Raw genomic sequence first — 22846 nt, 5'->3', positions numbered from 1 at the left:
CAGATATGGTCCATTGACTTCTGTGGCTAAAAATGCAGAGGGAGATGGAAAAAATGGAGGCAATTGTAAAGCAAAAAACCAAGGTACTGTGGGAGCACATAATAGGAGCTTTAAGCCCTTGGAAAGAGTGATATCAAAGCTGAGACATGAAACATGAGTACAAATTAGCATTGATAACGTGCAAGGAGCTGAGTGATGTAGGTACAGAGAATAGTCTGCGTGAAGGCTCTGAGACAAAACTGGGAAGCATGAGTTTGAGAGTAAGACTCTTCACCACAGGATGGGACTGTGATGTGGACAGAGGTCCAGGTCACGCAGAGACATTGAGAGTCTCTCAGAATGACCTGAGGATCATGAAAAGCAATGGCTTCATTCCAACTTAGAATATGGAGCCTAGGACACATTTTAAGTAAGAAAGTCATCAGAATTATATTTTAGAAGTAATATTTTTAGCAAAAGAATAAATTAGAAGAAAATTGGCAGTCACATTTTGTTTACATTAAATTGGCTTCCTAAAAAGCTATTAGGCTCATATAAGTAATTAGTAGGTGAACATACCTATAAGTGAGAAACAGGCCGATGTGAAAACTGCTATGACTTATGCCATCTTCGAAGCTAAACAGGCTTGGCCTGGCAAGATGTTCTGGTGAAGCTAACTGTGGAAGGCCATCTGTTTAGTGATCATTGAGGAAGTTTTAAAGAATAAGAATGCATTTAGCACTCAGTTGGAATTCTGTGACAGGTTGCTTGCCACGATTTCTACTTGTAAAGAGAGATTTACAACAGGGAAGGCAGTTCAGGTAGTTGAGACACAGCAATTTACCAAAACATCCTAAAGCTGGTTCTGTTCCAAAACAAGGGAAAATGCCATTTTTTTGGTAATTCAAGACTTTTATTTCTGTTTCCAACTCCTAACCTAACACCTTACCTTTGGCAGATGATTTTGTTTCCTAATTCACAGAGATATAAGAGCAATTCTACCATATGAATCTCTTTAAATTCCCTCTATCACACATAAATATTCTCTTCCCTTCTCCAGCTATTCATTATGTTTATTACATTTGAAATAGAAGATAATCCTACCCATTGGCCAGGTCTAATAATCAGTTGCCTTTATTGTCCTCCCAACCCCTCATTTTTGGATTAGGACCTCACTAAACAATTTTCCCCTCTTTCTTCTGTCTTCTGACCCTCCCCTTTTCCCTGATCTCTTTCCAAACCCTATTAATATACTCAGGTCTTATTCATAATAAAAAGAAAAAAAGTTTTCTTTCATAAAGATGGAAATGTTGCCTGGAGTTTTATTTTACAGTACTCATGATTGCACCTGGATTGAGAGAAGACAGGAAAGGCGATGAAGAGGAAGGGAGAAATTTGCTTCCGTGATCTCATATCTTTTTCCTGCTACTCTTTCTTTTGCCTTCCTTCTTTTAAACATCTTAGCTATGGTCTGAACTTGCAATTATCATTGTCCCATGCGCCACCATTCCAACTCATTCCAATGAAACCTGGACTCAAACCTTTTCATAGTTACTTCTCTTGCAAAAATGAGGCATACCCTCCTTCTTGAAGCTGTCTATTTGCATCAAAGTAGATAAATTGGACTTTACTAAAATTAAAAGCTTTTATGGATCAAAGGATACTATTAACAGAATAATAAAACAATCCACAGAATAAAAGTAAATATTAGCAAATCATACATCTGATAAGAAATTAATATCTTGACTATATAAAGAACTCTAACTCAACAACAGAAAACAAAACAAAACAAAATTTAAAAAATGAGCAAAGAACATGGGTAGACATTTCTCTAAAGAAGATAAACAAATGGCCAATAAGTACATGAAAAGATGCTTAGCATCTCTAATCATTAGGGAAATAAAAATCAAAATTATAAGACACTACTTTACAAACATTAGAATGGCAATTACTTAAAAAATAGAAAATAACAAGTGTTGGTGAGTATGTGGAGAAGTTGGAACCCTTGTGCATTGCTGATGAAAATGTACAATAGTGCAGCCACTGTGGAGAACAGTATGACAGTTGCTCAAAATATTAAACATATGATTTACCAATTTCACTTCTGGGTATATGTCTAAAAGGACTGAAAGCAGGGGCTTGAAGAGATATTTGTACATGCAGTTCGTAACAGCATTATTCACGTAGCCAAAAGGTGAAAGCAATCCAAGTGTCTATTGATGAATAAAAGGATAAATAAAATGTGATATAAACATACAAAATAATATTTTCCAGCTCAAAAAAAAGAAATTGTGACACATGCTACAACATGGATGAACCTTGAAGACATTACGTTAAGTGAGGTAAGCCAGTCATGAAAAAAAAAAGAAACAAAGATTGTTCAATTCTACTTATACAAGGTACCTAGCGTAGTCAAATTAACAGAGACAGAAAGTAGAATGGTGGTGGTCAAGGGCTGGGGAGAGGAAGGAACTGAGAATCAGGGTTGAATGCATATAGTATTTCATTTTGGGAAAATGAAAAGTTGTGGAGATGGATGGCAGTGATGGTTGCACAAAAATGTAAGTGTACTTAACAATATTGAACTGTACACTTAAAATTGGTCAATATAGTAAATTTTATACTATGTATATATTAGCACAATAAAAATATTTTATTATTTTATTCCATTGTGCATGGTATCTTATTTTGTTTTATGGGCTTTTTCCTTTGTAAAATAAATACTGATATTTATAAGATCTTATTTTTTTATTTTAAATTATCATTTAAAAATTTTTTGTGGGTACATGGTAGGTGTATATATTTATGAGTACATGAGATATTTTGATACAGGCTTTCAATGTGAAATAAGCACATCATAGAAAATGGGGTATCCATCTCTTCAAGCATTTATCCACTGAGTTGTAAACAATCCAATTACATTCTTTAAGTTATTTTAAAATATGCAATTAAGTTATTACTGACAATAGTCACCCTGTTATGCTATCAAATAGTAGATCTTCCTCATTCTTTCTATTTATTAGCCATCTTTCTAACTTTATCTTTCTAACTATTAGACATTTGTACCTCCCCCACAACCATCAATAACCTTCCCAGCCCCTGGTAGCCACCCTTCTCCTCTCTATGTCAATTAGTTCAATTGTTTTAATTTTTAGATTCCACATATAAGTGTGACCATGCAATGTTCGTCTTTCTGTACCTGGCTTATTTCACTTAACATAATGATCTCCAGTTCCATCCATGTTGTTGCAAATGACTGGATCTCATTAATTTTTTATGGCTGAATAATACTCCATTGTATATACCACATTTTCTTTATCCATTCCTCTGCTGATGGACACTTAGGTTGCTTCCAGATCCTAGCTATTGTAAACAGTGCTGCAACAAACAGGAGTGCAGATATCTCTTAGATACACTGATTTCCTTTCTTTTGGATATATACCCAGCAGTGGGATTGATGTATCATATGGCAGCTCAATTTTTAGCTTTCTGAGGAACTGCCAAACTGTTCTCCATAGAGGGTGCACTAATTTAAATTCCCACCAATAGTGCACAAGGGTTCCCTTTTCTCCACATACTTACCAGCATTTGTTATTGCCTATCTTTGGATATAAGACATTTTAACTGGGGTGGGATAGTATCTCATTGTAGTTTTGATGATCAGCGATGTTGAGCACCTTTTCATATGCCTGTTTGAAATGTGTATGCCTTCTTTTGAGAAATATCTGTTCAGATCTTTTGCCCATTTTTAAATGAGATTAATAGATTGTTTCCTATGGAGTTGTTTGAGTTCCTGATATATGCTGGTTATTAATCCTTTGTCAGATGGGTTATCTGCAAATATTTTCTCCCACTTTGTAGGTTTTCTCTTCATGTTGATTGTATCTTTTGCTGTGGAGAAGCTTTTTAACTTGATATGGTCCCATTTATCCAGTTTTGCTTTGGTTGCCTGTGCTTGTGGGATATTGCTCAAGAATTTTTTCCCCAGACCAATGTCCTGAAGATTTTCCTCAGTGTTTTCTTGTAGTAGTTTCATAATTGGGGATCCTAGATTTAAGTTTCTAATTCACTTTTTAGGTTTTTTTTTTTTTTTTTTTTTTTTTTTTCCATTATACGTTAAGTTCTGGGATACATGTGCAGAACGTGCAGGTTTGTTACATAGGTACCCACGTGCCGTGGTGGTTTGCTGCACCCATCAACCCGTCATCCACATCAGGTATTTCTCCTAATACTATCCCTCCCCTAGCCCTCCACTGCTAGACAGGCCCTGGTGTGTGATGTTCCCTTCCCTGTGTCCATGTGTTCTCATTGTTCAACTCCCGCTTATGAGTGAGAATGTGAGGTGTTTGGTTTTCTGTTCCTGTGTTAGTTTGCTGAGAATGGATGAGTCCATATCCTTCGCAGGGACATAGATGAAGCTGGAAACCATCATTCTCTAATTCATTTTGATTTGATTTTTGTATATGGTGAGCCATAAGCATCTAGTTTTATTCTTCTGCACATGGATTTTCAGTTTTGCCAACACCATTTATTGAACAGACTGTCTTTTTCCTACCACCATTTATTGCAGAGACTATATATTCCTGGCATCTTTGTTGAAAATGAGTTCGCTGTAGGTGTATGGGCTTGTTTCTGGGTTCTCTATTCTGTTCCATTGGTCTATGTGTCTCTTTTTATAACTATGATATTGGAAGAAAAGTTTCATTAACTTAGCAATGATTGTGAATAAACACAATTTATACCTTTTGCACAATCAGTGGGTGATATTCAAACTAGAGTCTAGCAAAATACTTAGAGTTCCTAGTACTATCTGTGGTGAAAAATAGTTCTAACTACATATATTTAAAGACTAAAATTATATTGTAAAGGCCATAAATGATATTGCAACTACTGTACTTATCTATTACTGAGTTTCTGTCAGCATATTAAGAACGTGTTCATTGGAAATAACTAGAGTGGAAATAAGTTTTGTTTAGCTGCCCGCATCAGAAGATAAGCAATAGTACCCTAATTTTTCCATGTAACTCTTTGACAACTGTTATTTTTTACAAATAAAGAAACAACCCTGTCACCAAAGAAATGATAGTAATGATAATAAAATACCTGGCTTATTTATTTTTAAAAAAATATGCAAAAAATGGCATATTGTCTAGAAATATATCCACAAGAACTAAACATATAAAGACATGCATAGAAGGATGACCATCAAACTCAACATACTCGGAAAGAATTTGATTGCTGTGGGCAAGCAAAATACTTCCACAAAAAAGTAATGATTTATTATTTCATAATTTATAGTAGATATATGTTTATTATTCTTTATCTTTTTGTTTATCACAAATCTTTAATAATAAAAAATGGAATAAAATCCCATGTTTAAATTCTTTTCCTTTGCAATTGTGACCTCTCTTCTTGTTTCTTGGGTCATTAAGGGAAATCTAAAGTCAATCTAAGTCTTTTTCTTTTAGGAAGATCTGCTCTATCCACAAGCTTTTGAAATATTCTTGATATAGTTGATGTTAATTATAATATGTCTAGATGCAAATGTTTTATTTTAACTATAATATGTCTAGACGTAACTGTTTCCTTATTTATCCTATTTGTCATACTAGGAATTTCTTCAATATGATTTATTTATTTTGCTCTAGTTCTGAAAAATTGTGCATGATTATGTATTCAACAATTTCCTCTCCATCCAGTATTTTCTACTCTTTTGTATTCTAATATTCAGATTTTGTTGTTTCTAGTACTAAATTTTGCATACCTTAACTTTTCAAATTTCTCTCTCTTAATTCCTGATAATTCTTTTCATGAGAGTTGCTTGACATGATACTCTCATTTATTCATTTTCAGGTATAATTATTCATTTTTAATGTTTTAATTATTTTCTTTCTACATCCAAGCTTTCTACTTTGTGTTTCTTTAAAATGGCTTGCATTGCCCTCATTTTGTTATTATTCTGTAGTATTAGAGGATAGTGTTTTTATTAATTCTTGATTTGATACTTTAATTAAGTCTGGTTCATCTAGTCTGACTTGCCCATTCTATTGACTCTCCTATTTCATGACTCTGCCCCACAAAAGTCTGACTCCTTTTATCAACACATCTTCCCTGAGCATACCCAGTAGCTCACTGGTAATGTGCATAAGGTAGAGCATGTGCTGCTCCTGGCCTAATTAAAAGTGGGAGAGATATACCACAGGGCAGAGGCTGAGGAGCCATAGTCTGCCCCTGACCCAACAGATAGCATTGGCTTTCAGGGAACCCTCTGCTATGACACAGTTCTCTCCCAGAGCCTGCCTTCATTGTTTGGTTATTTACAGCTGGGTGAGGGTGGTGGCAGGAGGGGAGGGGATAAGGGCTTGTTCAGAAGCTGTCCTTCCAGTATGTGTAGTCTTAAGCCTCTCTGATATCACCCTACTGACCCCAGTGGCCCTACACAGTCACAGCTGCTTTTCTATCAAAAATGAGGAGGAAGTGAGCATCTATGCAAGCCAGTGTCGCACTACGAGAAAGGAGCGCAATTGAAAACTCTTCCTCTAAGTAGTTTCCATGCTGTGCATGCAAACCTTTTCAGTCCTGCCAGCTATTTCTCTCCATACAAGCACAAAACCACCTCTCTCTGCCCAATGTTTTCTAACAGTCTTGCTTTAGTTCTTCAGACTCACACTTTTGGTCATTTGATTCCTGTGTCTTGTCTGCGATTGAACTGGAAGAAGGAATAAAGTAATCGGGGGAAAATCTGATAGAAATTCAAACACTGCCAAGCAAGATTACTTGGACATGGCATTGTCTGCATTCAGTTTATTTTGCTAAAACTCACAAATAAGCAATGCAAACAATTCATGCAAAGAAAAGGGGGATGCAGCTCCACAAGGCCTCTCTAGTTCCTTGTGGAGGGTACTTGAAGTCTAGTCAGCAAAACAGTGAAGGGGAGTGTCAATTCACCAGAGCAGCGCAGGGCACTGACTTTCACCATTACCTCCAACAACATTCTACCTATATGTAATAGGTCCCTTGCTATGCCTGTGCTGTCTTCCTGCTTCATAGGGCCAGAAGTAATCTGTAGCCTGTGATCTATTTCTCTAGTGGCAGTAACCCTAATTATTTATTTCATTTTTTACATTTCTGTTTTATTTACCAACCACTCAAGGTCAGAAGTCCTATTCATTATTTCTGTATCTCTAATAGTTTGCATTCTGTAGCACTCAGTGAGCACTCATTTTTGTTATTGTTTTGTTGTTTATGAGCAAATGGAGGAGAGTGTAATGAGTTAACATGGTGAGTGTTAAATAGTTGAAATCTCAATTAAAAAATGAGATGTCTATCTGTGGAGCAGTCACTTCTGAGGTATCAGTCTTCACAGGAATTTTACTCTAGAGTTTGGAAGTAGGGGTGTTACGCAAAGCCAAAGGGACAATCCAGAGGTCATAAGAAACTTAGAAGCATGGGGGAAATCAATATCAGAAAGTATAGACCAGTTGTCTGGGTTCTATACAGAAATTTAAGGGAAAAGCAGAGTCGAGTTTGTTCAGGTCAGTGAAGAGAATTGTAGGACCTCAGTAGACTGACTGTAGGAAACAAACAAACACAAAACATTAAAAAAAAGTGCCAAAGCAACATCTGAGGCGACCCCAACCTCTCTTTTATGAGGGTTGAGCCTGGGTAACCACTGAGTGGGCAGATCTCTCACCTAAAAAAGGTGAGAGCAGAACCGAAAACATCAAAGTAATTATTGATAAGAAAGCGTGCTTTGATGTATTGCCCTCTTCCCAACCATTTCCACTGTGAGCCTCCAGAGGTTTGAGATGATGAAGCAACAATGTCTTGGGGAGAGGTTAGCACAATTTCTCCCTTAATTGCAAGGTAGATAAGAAAATATTTAATATTTCCCATGTGGTGTTAGAAAGTTTTCCAGTCGGTAAAATTCTATATCTACATTCAAATTTAATGAGGCTATTAACTAAAGTTGCTTCATGTTTGAGAGTTGTTTATAAAGCACATACAAAAGATAAACTAAATGATGGGTATATACAATCAAGTAAAGGGTCATTACCCTCATTTGAACAACCAATATGCAGCAACTAATGGGGATTTCTCAGTTTAGAAATATTTTTAAAGAGCAGGACTAAATTACTAAGGGAAAAATGAAAAGTTAATTAGTCACTTCTGACTTGTGCTGGACTTGATTGTTATGCAATCTTTTGAGGTCATTTTTAGAAACAAGATATTCATGTGTCCAAGGTGCTAAGCCCATCCGCTTGTTCTTGGGGTTCTAATTAACTTCCATGCTGGTTTGATTAACACTGGCATTTGCTTTTTCCTAGAAGAAAGCAGCTTCTGTATAAAAGAGCATAACTGACTCACTTTTGGTTAGAAGGCTTGATAATTACAGAATTTTTTGTGACAATTTTTTTTTGCATGGACTTTGTAATACATGACTTTTGTAACTTATATTGAGTTATTACATAAATGCACATTTTTAAAACTTTCTTCTCAAAAGGCCAAAGGGGAACTTTTACTATGTTTTTGTGAAAGAAGGCATGAGAAACAACGTAAAATGAGTAATTTCATTTGTTCTCTGCTTGTTATATTTGTAATATTAAAATAACCAACATATTTTATTTTTGGTGTCTACTTGAATAGCCTATGCAACATAGTCACAGTGATTTCTCAATTCCTTAACTTATCTTCAGGGTCCTACCATCTCCATTCCAGCACCTGTTCTAATAGTTCTTCCCTGGAAATTTCATCTAATCATGCTCTTCTGCCAAGACCACTAGATCAACCACTCTACTTTATGACCACAGTGACCATCTTTCCTTACAGCTAGAATGGCATAATTAGTGTTTCTAGTGGTTCTTAGAGTGAGCTGGAGAGGAAAGAAGATCATTCAAAAGGCCATTTTAGTAACAGAAAATAAAATTAATAAACCAAAGTGGTAGTGATGAGAAGGTGAAAGAGAAGAGTAAGAAATATTATATAGAGAGAGCAGACAGAAATTGGTTGAAGAGCAAATGCGGAAATTGGAAGAAATGAGTGTTCTAGTTTTCTACTGCTGCATAACAAATTAACACAAATTTAGTGGCTTAAAACAACACATATTTATTATCTCAAAGTTTCTGTAGGTCACAAGTTTGGGCACAGCTTTATTGGGTACTCTGTTTAAGGTTTCACAAAGCTGTAATCAAAATGGTGATTGGGATGTATTCTCATCTGGAAGTTCAACTAGGGAAGTATTCACTTCCAAACTTCCTCAGGTTGTTGATAGGATTCATTTCTGTTTGGCTGTAAAATTCATGGCAGCTTACTTCTCCAAAGCCAGAAAGGGAGAGAGTATCTGCTATTTCCTGTGTCTTATTTTGGCAAAGGCTTAGAGCCTCTTTTAAATGGCTCACATGATTAGGTCAGGCCAACCCAAGATAATCTATCTTTTTGTTAACTAAAAATCAACTGACTAAAGACCTTAGTTACATCTAAGCTTTCCCTTCACCTTTGCTATATTCTACTGGTTATAAGTGAGTTACAAGTTTCACTTGTATGAAAAAGGAGAAGATTACAAAAAGTTGTGCACATCACAGGGCAGGAATCACAGGCATCATTTTAGAATTCTGCGTATATGGAAAATAAAAACCCCACAGGTCTAAATACTTATCCTGGCTGAATGAGGACATGGAGGTACCAGTGAAATAAGACAAAAAATTAACATAAACAGGCTTGGGCGAACAGATGTTTATACTTTCATTAAGATGATAAAAACATAAGAAGGGTTGCCCAGAGGAACTGAAAATAAGATATCACGAAAGGTGGAGGTCCTAATTAAATATATTGATTTAACCACAGAGGGTACATATTAAAGTCATCATATTAGTACCTCATTAAAGAACAGAATAAAGAATAGAAAGAAATTTGGGAGCAGGAGGCAGGGAATAGAAATCAGTAAAGAAAAGAGTAAAGTAATTAGAGAGTCAAAGTAGATTAAATGTCGTGCTGTGTTGGAATAAAAATGACTAAATATAGGAGAAAATTTAAGAAAATATGCAGATATGTAGCATGCAAGCCAGTGGGTTTTAGACTTATGTGTGCTTTTCTCAGGAAAATTTCTTTAAAAAGGTATACAGATTAGGAGTATAGACATAAAACTTTTTGTTCATAGACGACATGATCTATGTATAAAATTCAAAACAACAAAAAACTGGAACTAGTAAGTGATTATAGCAAGGTTGCAGAATACAAGGTTAGTATATAAAAGTAAATTACTTTCCTATAAATCAGTAATGCATAAGTGAAATTCAAAAATAAAAATACAACACCATTTTTATTAGCATGCTAAAAATGAAATACTTAGGTATAAATCTAACATAATATAAACAAAAAATATGTGAGAAAAACTACAAACTCTGATAAAATAAATCAAGGAAGAGCTAAATAAGTGGAGAGATATTCCATGTTCACAGATAGGAAAACTCAGTATTGTCAATATATCAGTTTTTAACCAACTTAATCTATAAATTCAGTGCAATATCAATGAAATTCCAGTTGGTTATGATTGAAGAATATCATACAAATATGAGTAAAATGGCTATGTTAATCATTTACAAGCGTATTTTCAATGTGTTATGTGTGATTTTTATAATTATTTTATTCTACTCTATTTGCTTTGATCATAGTAACTGACATTTTACATCTATTGACTCTTAAAGTAAAAATTGTTTGCCTTTTGTATGTACTTGTCTATTATTTTCAATTCTCAAGTAACATTCATGATTATTATATTTTAATAAAATATCAGTTGACAGTGGGTTGGGAAATAAAAACTCGTCCTTCACCTGACAGATAGTTTCAGAAACACTGCTCCAGAATATAAACAAGGACTTACAGGAGAGGTTAATAGATGGAGGGAATAGAGAGGTTTAGAGACAGGGAATTAGGTGAAATTGAAAAACGAGGTCAGGAAAGAATAAAGGGAAAGGGAACAGTTGGAAGGGAAGAAGGGTGGAGTCACAAAGTATAACTTTAGAGTTCATTTTCCATCTCATCATTTCCAAGTAATTTCAAGGTTCAAAAATATTTTCATATGTAAGGGACAATATGGGAAGATGATAAAGGAGGCCATTGCTGTTGAAGTTGAAGCTAGTTTGGTAGATGATAGCAGTATGGACAATAAAGTGTCTAAGGAATAATCCCTGCAAATCATAAAAATAAAATAATACATTAAATGAAGAATATAAGGAGAACTTGAAGCTAGCATATGACGTCAAAAATGGGGAAAGAAAAGCCACCACCAGATATCATCAACTTCAGTGGGGGAGGGATTGTCAGATGGTGGTTGTAGAATAATGGTGTGGAAGAGGCATCAAGGAATAAGGATGAGGCATCTCCTTACAGCACCTTGACTTGGAGAAGAAGAAAAGAATTTACTTCAAGTGGAATGTCATCTTATAGAAATGGAACCTCCAGGAGAAAGTTGTGCTTCCATTTCAGGGAACTGAAGCACCATTAGAAAAAAAGATTCAGGTGGAAGACGTTTGTTCTAGAAGTAATGCTTCCACCTCACACAGGGGAAGGGGGCAAGGAAAAGTCCACAGTTTATAAAGTAGGCATGTTGGGGAAGGTTGGGCAAGTTGCATCCGCATAAATTTCATGGACACTCAAGGATAATTTCCTTAAGCAAGCAGGCGAACTATATGGATAAAAATACTGGCATTCAGGGGAGATAAGAAATCATGGGAAGATTCACTGAAGGGAGAGGTGAGTAGCAAGAATTTTATTTTAGTGAATTTTATGTCAGTAGAAGTCAGAATGATGGCCCTCTATCCAGATGTGACCAATGTAATTACAGGGGTCCTTGTCAGAGGGATGCAGGAGGAGTCAGAGTCTGAGAAAGAGACGTGCTGATGAAAACAGAAGTCACAGAGTGATATAGTTGCTTGTTTTGAAGATTCCTTAAAAACCAAGGAATACAAATAAGTGGCCTCTAGAATATGAACAAGGAAAGAAAAAGGATTCTCTTTTAAAGCCTCTAGAAGAAATGCAATCCCATCAACACTTTGTTTTAGCCCAGTGAAACTCATTTCAGACTGGTCACCTCCAGGACTATAAGATAATGTGTATTGTTTTGAGCCATTAAATTTGTAGTAATTTGTTACAGAAGCAATAGAAAACTAATACATGCCTTTACATTTTAATTTAAAACTTTAATTATAATGATAAAACCACAACCTCCACTTATGCACACATACAAATCACATACACACACATGCACAAATATATACACAACACATACACACTCAATCATAGAAGACTGCAAAATCCTGCACTGCAACCAAGATGTGAGCCAGTGTAAAAATTATGCCATTCTGCCTACTTGTTTTTTCTGAATTTTCAAGTTTTATATAAAGTTGGCAGATTAAAACATTCATTTCTATATAATTAGTTAACAAAAAATTATAATCAATGAATGAATGCAAAACAAATACAATCCATCTCCTAATCCATTTTAAGATTAAAGTGTAAGATACCTAAAATGATCATTTAAAAGAAAAATCCTCCAATAATTTCAATGTAACAACACAAAAATGTGTAAGGACATGACTCTTAAAAAGAGATAAAAATCATTACTGAGAACTTTTAAACCTATTAGAAGTTTATTGATTTTTAAAATTAGCAGGAACATTACTACTAAGAGATACACCCAAGAGACTTTGCACAAACATCTGTTTTTACCAGCTTTGGTGTTCAGCAATAAAACCTTCCACGGTCCCAAGGCAAGGCCCTAGGAAATGACCACCAACAGTTCCAACAGTCATTATGTATGTACTGTGTTCTCATCTCTGCCCTAAGGAAGTTAGACATCAACCCAGTATTTTTTTTTTTTTACATGCTTATTAAAGTCACACAGGTAAAACGTTTCCGAATGTGTTTTCAGAACACGTTTTATTTTAGTGCTTTCAAATGTTTTGAGGATAATTGTTAGGAGAATGAAAAAAATATAGGAGCTCAGTCTGAGAATAAAAATCTGTTTTGGCATTTTAATGTCTAAAGACTCGGGAACTGCCAAATGTTTGCTAATCAAGAAGCAGTAGAAATTCACAATCAGTCCCCAAAATATAAAACAATTCTATTCACTGTAAAAATATGTTTACTGCATTTACTTACCGGCTGTTTAGCACAAATGTTTTTTGTTCCAAAGTGGAAAAGCTGGCAATCCTTTAATTTCCAAAGTGCTCATAGAGAGCAGCTGTAGATATACAAGGCATTTGTTAATGGCATATCAAGGTATCATTTGCTTCCCCTTTTGTCAGATACCGCCTTTATTTGAAGTCAACAGAAGTCCTTTCTCTTTTCCCTCTGGCACCATTTGTGGTTATTGTATTTTCAGAGAATGCAGACGGCATCAAGATATGGACTGATTTTGTTTTGAACCTATTCAGATGCAATGCTGACTTTTTGGGTAACTTTATATTTTTTGCTTTCTAATGTTCCAGAGTCTTCAAAAATAGCCCAGAGAATTGCATTTGGGATTCATCGACATTAAAATATCTGCTACCCAGAGTGAAATTCCAACAATAACAAGTTTATAACAACTCGAAGAGCATACCTTGTAGTTGAAGGAATTTCATCATCCTTTTCAAAGGCATTTTCTTTAATTGAACCATAGTCTCATCTCTCTTATTGGATTCCAAATTTCCTTTCTAAGTATGAATATTTAGGGGTCAGTGGACTAGCCCTTGCTGATGTAATCTCAGCCTCTCAGTGAATACATATTGATTGGAGAAAAGGATTATCTTACTTACATGTATAGGAGCCATGATTCCAGGAATCGGTAAAATAATTCTATTGCCCATAAAACTGAATCAAAATTACAGCCACTTTGACTCCTCCTCTGGAACCTTTGGAAAAGGTTTAGTGTGTTGAAAAGAGAGAGACAAGAAAAATTAGTGAAAAGAGCAAATATTTTGTGCTGTCTCAACGTTCAGTAAATTGCACTGTCTGCACAATTGCTTTAGAAGGAAGGAAATGACAAAGGTATTTAAAAGGTTAAGCCTAGAAATGTACTTGTGGGTGGTAGGACCTTGATCATATGAAGCAGGAACATCACCATGTTATCTGAGGTTCAGCTTGGCAGCACAGCAGGTGCTGGCTAAAGAGTTGCTCAAGGTTTCTTCAAATGAGAGGACATCACTCAGAAACCCAACCTTTTTTAGCTTCTACCAATTTGACACGCTTTCACTTACATATTGCTACGACCTCCTCTTAAGACTTCAAAGAAACCACTAAAATAACCACTGTAGAAGTCTCTGGGATCATTACCTAGAGTATCACATTCATCCAAAAGAGTTCATATATCTGATTAGTAATATTCTTCTGAGTAAAACAAAAAGTTCAAAAGGATGTTTGATGAACAGGTATTTAAGGTACTTATTTTTAAGACCACTTTAAACTTCAGAGTCACTCTCTAAGGGAAATAAAACTTCTATTAAAGTTTTAATTAAGTTAAAAAAGAACTCTAACAGAAAAATGTAAAGCCACACTGCTGCTGCTGCTGACTCTAGGCATCCAGACCTATAAAAGAGTATTTAAGAAGCAGAAGTGGGGCTGGGGCTTTCAGAGATGCGTGGATTGAAATGTGTGCCGCCATAGTGTATTTTCCAGCCACTGTGTTCATGCAAGTCTACAGACTGGAACACTCAGGAATATTAAGCATGCTGTGACTATTTTTTCCCATCACTTTGTTTTTTTATAAGCCTAGAAGCTTTATCATTCCTTCAGGTGCTGGTTATGAGTGATGATGAAGCACGTCATTGTCAGTGCTGTCAGATCAAGAAGATCAACAAGGTAGAAGTTTCAAAACTAATGGAGTGTATGTTTACATGGTTCCAGGAACATATACCATGCAGAAAACCCATATAAAAACACATACAAACCCCCCCCCAACCTTCTGGTCTCATTATTCCCCCAAGTTTTTCTTAAAGATAAGCAACACAACAAATTTTATAAGATTGAGATCATATCAAAGAATCAAATTTGAACGTAACCCAAATCCAGAGTCCACAGTGTGTGTTTGTGTATGTGAAGGCAGAAGAGGGGAGGTGGAGGAAAACAGAGAGAGGTGGGATGTGAACTCTTGTTGTGAGAAGAGCTAGATACCTGACGTACTCCTTCATTTAGCCTTCCAACTAACGGATCAAATGAGAAACTGTTTTGCTCTGTTTCAGAACTGATTGACATTTTAATTATTCTACAGCTGAAAGTGTTAATCACACCAGAGAATGAGGGGATAATTCCCAGCTGGTAAAATTTCACACAATAGCTTGGCATGTACCAACATGCAGATAGTTTAAATCATTTGTTGAAGAAAAAAATCAATATTACAACCTCTTCACAAATTAAACCAGCAACAATAGAGCTATACTTCAAAACCTCCTCGTTACCTATGATTTGCACTTCCTATTTTTGACTCTCAGAGAGTCAAAACACCTATGAATCTGAGAAATTCACAAATTTAAATGTTACTGATCTGAAAACTGTGAGATGATTAAAATAAATTAAGATAATTGGATTTGATTTTGTTTATAAAATGTAAACTTTATGGCTGTTCAAATTCTGTTGCATTATTTTTTATTTTTATTTTTATTTGCGACGGAGTCTCGCTCTGTCGCCCAGGCTGGAGTGCAGTGGCTGGATCTCAGCTCACTGCAAGCTCCGCCTCCCGGGTTTGCACCATTCTCCTGCCTCAGCCTTACGAGTTAGCTGGGACTACAGGCGCTCGCCAACAAGCCCGGCTAGTTTTTTTGTATTTTTTAGTAGATACGGGGTTTCACCGTGTTAGTCAGGATGGTCTCCATCTCCTGACCTCGTGATCCGCCCGTCTCGGCCTCCCAAAGTGCTGGGATTACAGGCTTGAACCACCGCGCCCGGCCGCATTATTTTTAATATAAGCCTCTCTCTTAGAAGGTTCATGTTGTTTGGTAATGATTAAAAATCTTAAAAGATGTACTTCTCAGAGAAATATTTTTGTTAGTTTTTCATATACTTATCTGATCATAAGAATAACGTAGAATGTTATTTCAGACTCTCCTTAGAGTTTCTGGTTTGATAGTTCCAGAATAAACCTTAGGAATCTGAACTATCACAAATGATTCTGGGTGAGTGATGCTTAAAATCAAACAAGTATGGAAAACACTGAAATTAATATTTTGATTTTTAAATTAAATTTCATTTAATTCTATTGGTATATATAGCAAATATTTGTTTTTCCCAAGTACTGAAACATAAAGTTAACTTCCAAAATTTCTGCCTGTTAACTCAGGTGGTTAAAAACTAAACTTGATATTTTTTCATAAAACAAATTCTCATAAATATTCTAGTTTTACAAAAACAAAAATAAATGGGACTTAATTTAGCTGAAAAGCTTCTGAACAGCCAAATAAATAATTATTAAACAGACTACAGAATGAGAGGAAATATTTGTGAACTCTGCATCCAACAAAAGGATTAGTATCCTTTGAATCTACAAGGAACTCAAACAAATCAGCAAGAAAAAAACAAATAAGCCCATTAAAATGCAGGCAAATTACATAAATAGACAGCTCTCAAAAGAAGATATACAAATGGCCAACAGGCATGAAAAAAATGTTCAACCTCACTAATCCTCAGGGAAATGCAAATTAAAACCACAGTGAGATATCACCTTACCCTAGGCAGAATGGCCATTATTAAAGTCAAAAAACAATAGATGTTGGTGTGGATGTAGTGAAAAGGGAATGCCTATATGCTGCTGTTGGGAATTTAAAGTAGTATAGACTCTATGGAAAACAGCGTGGAAATCAATACGGAAAGAACAGAAAGCAGATCTGGCATTGGATCCAGCAATCTCACTAGTGGATCTCTATCCAAAAGAAAATAAAGTATATCAAAGAGATACCTGCATGTATATGTTTATTGCAGCACAATTCACAATTGCAGAGATATGGAATCAGAGTGCTCGTCAACTGATGAGTGGATAAAGAAAATGTGGTATATATACATAATGGAATATTAATTGGCCATGGAAAAGAACAAAATAATATCTTTTGCATCAATTTGGGTGGAACTGGAAGCCGTTACTCTAAAGGAAGCAACTCAGGAATGGAAAACCAAATACTACATGTTCTCATTTATAAGGGAGAGCAAAGCTATGGATACAAAAATGCATATAGAGTGGTATGTTGGACATTAGAGGAGGATGGGGGTAGGGTGAGAGGGAGGTGAGGAATAAAAAACCACATATTAGGTACAATGTATACTAGTCAGGTGACAGGTGCACTGAAATTTTACACTTCACCACAATACAATTCACACATGCAACCAAAAACCACCTATACCCCTAAAGCTATTGAAATACAAATAAATAAATAAATATTCTAGTTCTGATAGTTAATGGAACTTTTGACAACCAAATGTTTTTTAGTTTTCAACTCTGTAGTAAATCTTGAGAATGTAGATGTGCTTTCTTTTTAATATAAAACAGCCTCCAATGTTCAACAGAAAACACATTCTAAGAGGAATACTGCCACCTCAGATATTAACATTTTGTCTTCAAAGTAAGTTTTTCTCTAATTTTCATTAATCTATATGAAGGAGTCAAACTTCAAAAGTTATGATAAACAGGTTTTTAATCCACGTGAAATACACAGACACAGGTGTACGTCTATATTTCTGATTAATTAGGGAAGGTCTTCAGGAAAGAGATGAACTGTTAAAAGTTTAATTCCCTACAGGGAATGTGTTACTATGTGCTGAGTTTTACTCCAGGTAAAAAAGCAAAGTCGAGACAGCCCTCATTATCGCTATTATTACCATTTTATACATGAAGAGACTGAAGTTTACTGAAAATAAATAATTCAAGGCTACATATTTTAAGAAGTAGATCTTGGACTTGAACACAGGAAGTCTGACCAAAAAAAAACCAGCCAAACACAAAACCTGTGTTCTACTGCTAATTTATCTTTAATCTTTCTCCTTAGCATACTGATAAAATGCAAACATTATTAAGTTGGTATCTGATATGATTTGGATATTTGTTTCCTCCAAACCTCATGGTGAAATGTAATCCCCAGTGTTGGACACGTGGCCCAGTGGGAGGTGTTTGGGTCAGAGGAGTGGATCCCTCATGAATGATGTAGTACCCTCCCTGCGGTAATAAGTGAGTTCTTGCTCTGTTAATTCATGTGAGAGCTGGTTGTTTAAAGGAGTCTGGCTCCTCTCCCTGCTCTCTGTCCCTCTCTCACCGTGTGTTGCACTGGCTCCCCCTTCACCTTCTGCCGTAATTGTAAACTTCCTGAGTCCCTTACCAGGAGCAGATGCTGGTACCATGCTTCCTGTACAGTCGGCAGAACCATCAGCCAAAATAAAACTTCTTCTCTTCATAAATTACCCAGCCCCAAGTATTCCTTTATAGCAATGCAAGGATAAACTAACACAATTTCCTTCATAATCTCTTAATTTTTTTCCAGTTTTGGGGTAAACATTTAGAAAATTAACGACTCTGTGTTTGACAAGCTGTGAAGCCCTGGTGTGGCAGAGGTTGTCTGGGACATAGAGCAAGCTACTGCTGCTGCTGCCTTTCAACTTAATAACAGAAGGAAAGGTTAGTGTGTCATTAGCCAGAACTGACTTTCAGAACTAACTAAAGGCTTAGAAAGATATTCTCAAGAGTCTTAGAGCTGTAACATAAATAAATTTGGCTGGAATATTTTCAGAGATCTCTTAACTAAACTGAGGGAACAGAGACTAGGTTGGTGGCAGTCCTCGTACTTGAAACGAATTGCCTTCCCATTCCACCACCATTTTCTTTTTCCTATCGCTTTCTGTCAGCTTTTAGTAATAGCAAGGAAGAAATGGCTCCTTGTTGTCACTTAACTTTTAAAATGAAAACGTTTTATATATATATATACACACACACACATATATATAATGATGTGTGTGTGTGTGTGTGTATGTGTGTATATATATATCATTCTGTCTCTAAGACCTGTATTGTTTCATTTAATATAGAAGCTCAGATTTCCTTTTAGAGTAAGACTAAAAAATAAAAATAAAAAATAAATAAAAAAAGACCAGTCCTCTAGGAGTGTTGTACATTCTGAATTGTTTTGAAGAAAACATGCAAACTCACTCTGTTCCAAGGTTGTGAAGCTCTTAGGCCCTTGGGTTGCTGATTTACAAGTTGATGTCAATATGCTGTATCTTTTTATGTCTCCATTTATAATGCAGTTATGCAGGCATGTTAAGCTATAAGGACATCATCATTGACGCTGCAATTTGTGTATATGTTTTCTACCTCATTGCATTCTCATCTTTCTAGCCCAAAGCCACGGGCTTCTGGCCTAGGCTGTAGCTTACTCTCAAAACATAATGAAAAATGCAAAATCATCACAGAGAAAGCTGATGGTTAAAATCTTTACCCCCAGTCAGTTGGTTTATTAGTGTGTATGGCTTTAGAGTCAAATAAAAATTTGTCCAAAGCAAATTCAGGTAATTTTCTTCTTAGTATTTCCAGATTTCCCACCTGAGACAGCAGGTAATTTTCAAAAGCAGAAATTTTAGCGTCCTGTCAGTAAACATTTCTGTTTTAAAACAAAACCACATAAACAACACACAGAATAACAGTATGGGCTGTTTCTCTACCAAATGATAAAGTTTTAGATTATCTAGTAAATGGATACATTTGTAATTGATGCTACTTTCCCACTTCTGTAGTTTATAACTTAGCAAGACAATTCTGCCCTCTCAATACTATATTATCATGAGGAAATGTCTTCTGTGATTCTAGACATTAATGATTGTTTTGGACTTTTCCCTAACCAACTGATTAATCCCCACCCCTGACTCAGCGCCTCAGACACAGAATGAGGCCAAGAAATATCTGTTGGCTGAAAATACCCAATTCATGTAACTGAATTAACTGTTACTTAAAAATAAAAAATCACTGGGAAAAGTCCACAGCAGGAAAGAACAATTAAGAAATTAAGAGATTCATTAATTGTCCTTGCCTACTACTATTTACAAAGCTATTCATTTGTTTGTTTAAACAAACATATCTATCTATCTAACTATCTATCTATCTATCTGTATTTATCTATGTCTATCTTTAAAGAAAAGTAACCTTGCAAAACATTTATGGAGCCTGGATTCTTTACATGAATTGAAAAAAGTTGAGTTTTTATAATTTAAAAACTAAAAAAAACCTCTCTTTTTACATGTACAAATGTTAGTGTTAATAGTAGACATAAAGATAACTTCATTTTATAATCTCTTGTAAGAAAATATTTTTCTCATCTGACTGTAAGTGACAAATGTTTATCTTAAGGCTTTAACCTCCTAATTCCTACTTCCAACTACAGCACTTGCTTATAATATATGCACACTATGCAAAATTTATATATTAACTAAAACTTATATAGAAATTATCATATACATCAATGCTAAAATTGTAACACACCTGCAGAGATAAGTTTATCTGTCTATTGTCTGTCTCAAAATAATTAAGAGTAATTGAGGAAGGAGAGAAGTAAGAAAAAAAGAAACGGGGGGAGATGAAAAGCTATACATCACAGGACTCAACCTCAGAGTTACGTAACTTTGATGCACACATAGATTACAGTAAATAGAGTGTAGGTTAAATATATAGTAGAGTATGTGCGAAAATAGTAACATTGGCAATGTCCACTAAAACTAAGGTTGTTGAGGCAGAAATAATTTGATAACGGTTTATTGGAAGGCAAATGTGAGGAATGACGTGGGAAAACACACCCACAAAATTGGGAGTGTTCTGGAGTCTGACAAGTTGGAAGGCATTTATAAGAAAGCTTGGAAGGGAAGGGGGACTCCTCATATGGGAGTTGTCCATTATTATTGAAGGGTACAATACAGAAGTTACAATCCTTGGAAACAGATTGCAACATACAGGCTAGAATGTCTACGTGCAAGACAGTCAGTAAAACTTTATAATTTGGAAATAAATCAGTGCCCTTTTCAGTGTCAGTGGGTTATGCATTTATCAGTACGTCAACAATTTGAAAGCTCACGATAAGATTCTTTACTTATGGACAGGATGTTGCCATGAATCACAAGACCTTCCCAAGGTGGGTTAATTTGGAAGCCTGTTTACTTTTAAAGTAAACTGTGAGATTTGAACTGTAGGTTATCAGCAAAAAATAAACCAATGGCAAAGAATAAATCAAATCTAATCTATTTATCTGAGGTTGACCCCTTCACAAAAGAAGGAAAGCGAAAAATAAAGAATGCTTTGCAGAATAGTTCTTCATGAAAAATGCTTTTCTCTCTCTCTCTTTCTTTCTTTTCTGCTTTTCCCATCCTAGGTTTTTCCAACTAGAGTTTAGATAGGAATCAGAGTTAAAAAGAACACTAGTTGGCTGCAAATAAAACACCTGTGATCCTTTTACAGCCAGTATCAACCCCTGATTGCCTAGTGTCCAGAGTAATTATCAAGGTCATAACAGCCAATCAAAAACATTTGCAAAATTAAAAATGCAATCTGTATCATGCTCAGGAATAATCTATCACCAAAAAATTTAGCCTTTTAGCAAGGTTGTTAGAGAAACAACATTATTGGCACTGAAGTATCATTTATCCAGAAATCTTGTCAAGTTTATTTTAACATAATTTCACCAGTGTTTCTTTGTAAGAGAAAAAATTGGTATACATGCCTAATTTATTTGTTCTTTGATAATCAAGAGCATTTTATGAAAGTCGCAAAGACCCAAAGGGGGCTTTATAAACACTTGTTTACAAACTATGTAAAGCCTTAAAAAATGCCTTTCTTATACTAAACAGTTTTACCATACAATTTTTTTTTTTTTTTTCCGAAAAGGGATTTGAGCTCTGAACTGAACGATGTTTTCTTTTTCTGTTTATGACACAAAATAAAGATACCCACAGGACATGAGTCTGACAATACTTGATAAATAGATCTGAGATAAAGTCATAATTGAAAGGTAGTACCATTCTTTCTTGTAACTCTCGGATCAAGTTGCTGCTTTGTATAATTATGACATACTCAATCTAATAATGCATGAGTTAATGTACTCTTAAAATATTGTGTTACGAAGAAATAATTACATAGGCAGCAATCACTGTAAATTGAATCAATTCCTAATGTCAAGGGAAAAAAATTAGGGGTCAGATGACTGAAATGCCAATATTTATGATTATACTGCTTGAATGTTTTCATCTTGGACCATGTGCAAATGAAATACAAATCATAAGCAAGATAGGTGCAAGTCAAGTACTTCATGTTCTGGACAGAGGGTAACACATCTCTTGGAATTAATGTTAATAATAAACAAACAGGAATTCTGCAATCAACATCTGGCAGAAGTGATGACAGAAAAATAGCTACCCAGGGATATGTTTTATATCCAAGGCAGAGTTTTAGGAAGGGGCTGGGAACCATGTGCTCACATTTCTCAAAAGTAGGATGTGTTTGTGATTGCTTGAACACCAATAGGAATGGACTGGTTACTAGCAGATGAGAGAACTTTAGGTTGGAAGGAATTGCTGAGTTGCTGCCCGAGACCCAGTTTCCACAAATGCAGTATAAATTGGGGAACTGATTTCATCACAAGTCAAGAATTGTATCTTCTAGAAATAAAACAAAAGGCCATTTTAAAACCATGGAAACATGGATTCAAGGTTGATTCTCCCTGATAACTCAGTTACAAATACTTAAACTCCTTTTTACTGAAGTTAGGATTTGTCCCAGATTCCAGAGTAGAAGTGACTTCATAGGCAGGGTGGGTGTGAGGAGGAGAGGAATGGGGACAAATCAGGGTGCAGATTCAGAGTCGAGGCAGAAGACTAC

General features: G+C 35.4%; 1 long non-coding RNA gene across 2 annotated transcripts in view; it reads right to left on the bottom strand.

The window, feature by feature from the left end:
• LOC103241515 (uncharacterized) overlaps positions 1 to 22846 on the bottom strand; it is a 408965-nt gene that overhangs the window by 6567 nt on the left and 379552 nt on the right. For both annotated transcript variants that reach the window (XR_012095570.1, XR_005241812.2), the window contains 2 exons: positions 13776 to 13871; positions 13138 to 13219 (listed from right to left, as the gene is read on the bottom strand). This is a non-coding gene — a long non-coding RNA (uncharacterized lncRNA). The remainder of the gene's footprint in view (positions 1 to 13137; positions 13220 to 13775; positions 13872 to 22846) is intronic.

The sequence above is a fragment of the Chlorocebus sabaeus genome, chromosome 15 (genome assembly GCF_047675955.1).
Source record: "Chlorocebus sabaeus isolate Y175 chromosome 15, mChlSab1.0.hap1, whole genome shotgun sequence".
NCBI lineage: Eukaryota > Metazoa > Chordata > Mammalia > Primates > Cercopithecidae > Chlorocebus > Chlorocebus sabaeus.
Note: the sequence above shows the minus strand (reverse complement) of the source record. Positions and strands in the feature narration are given on the sequence as shown.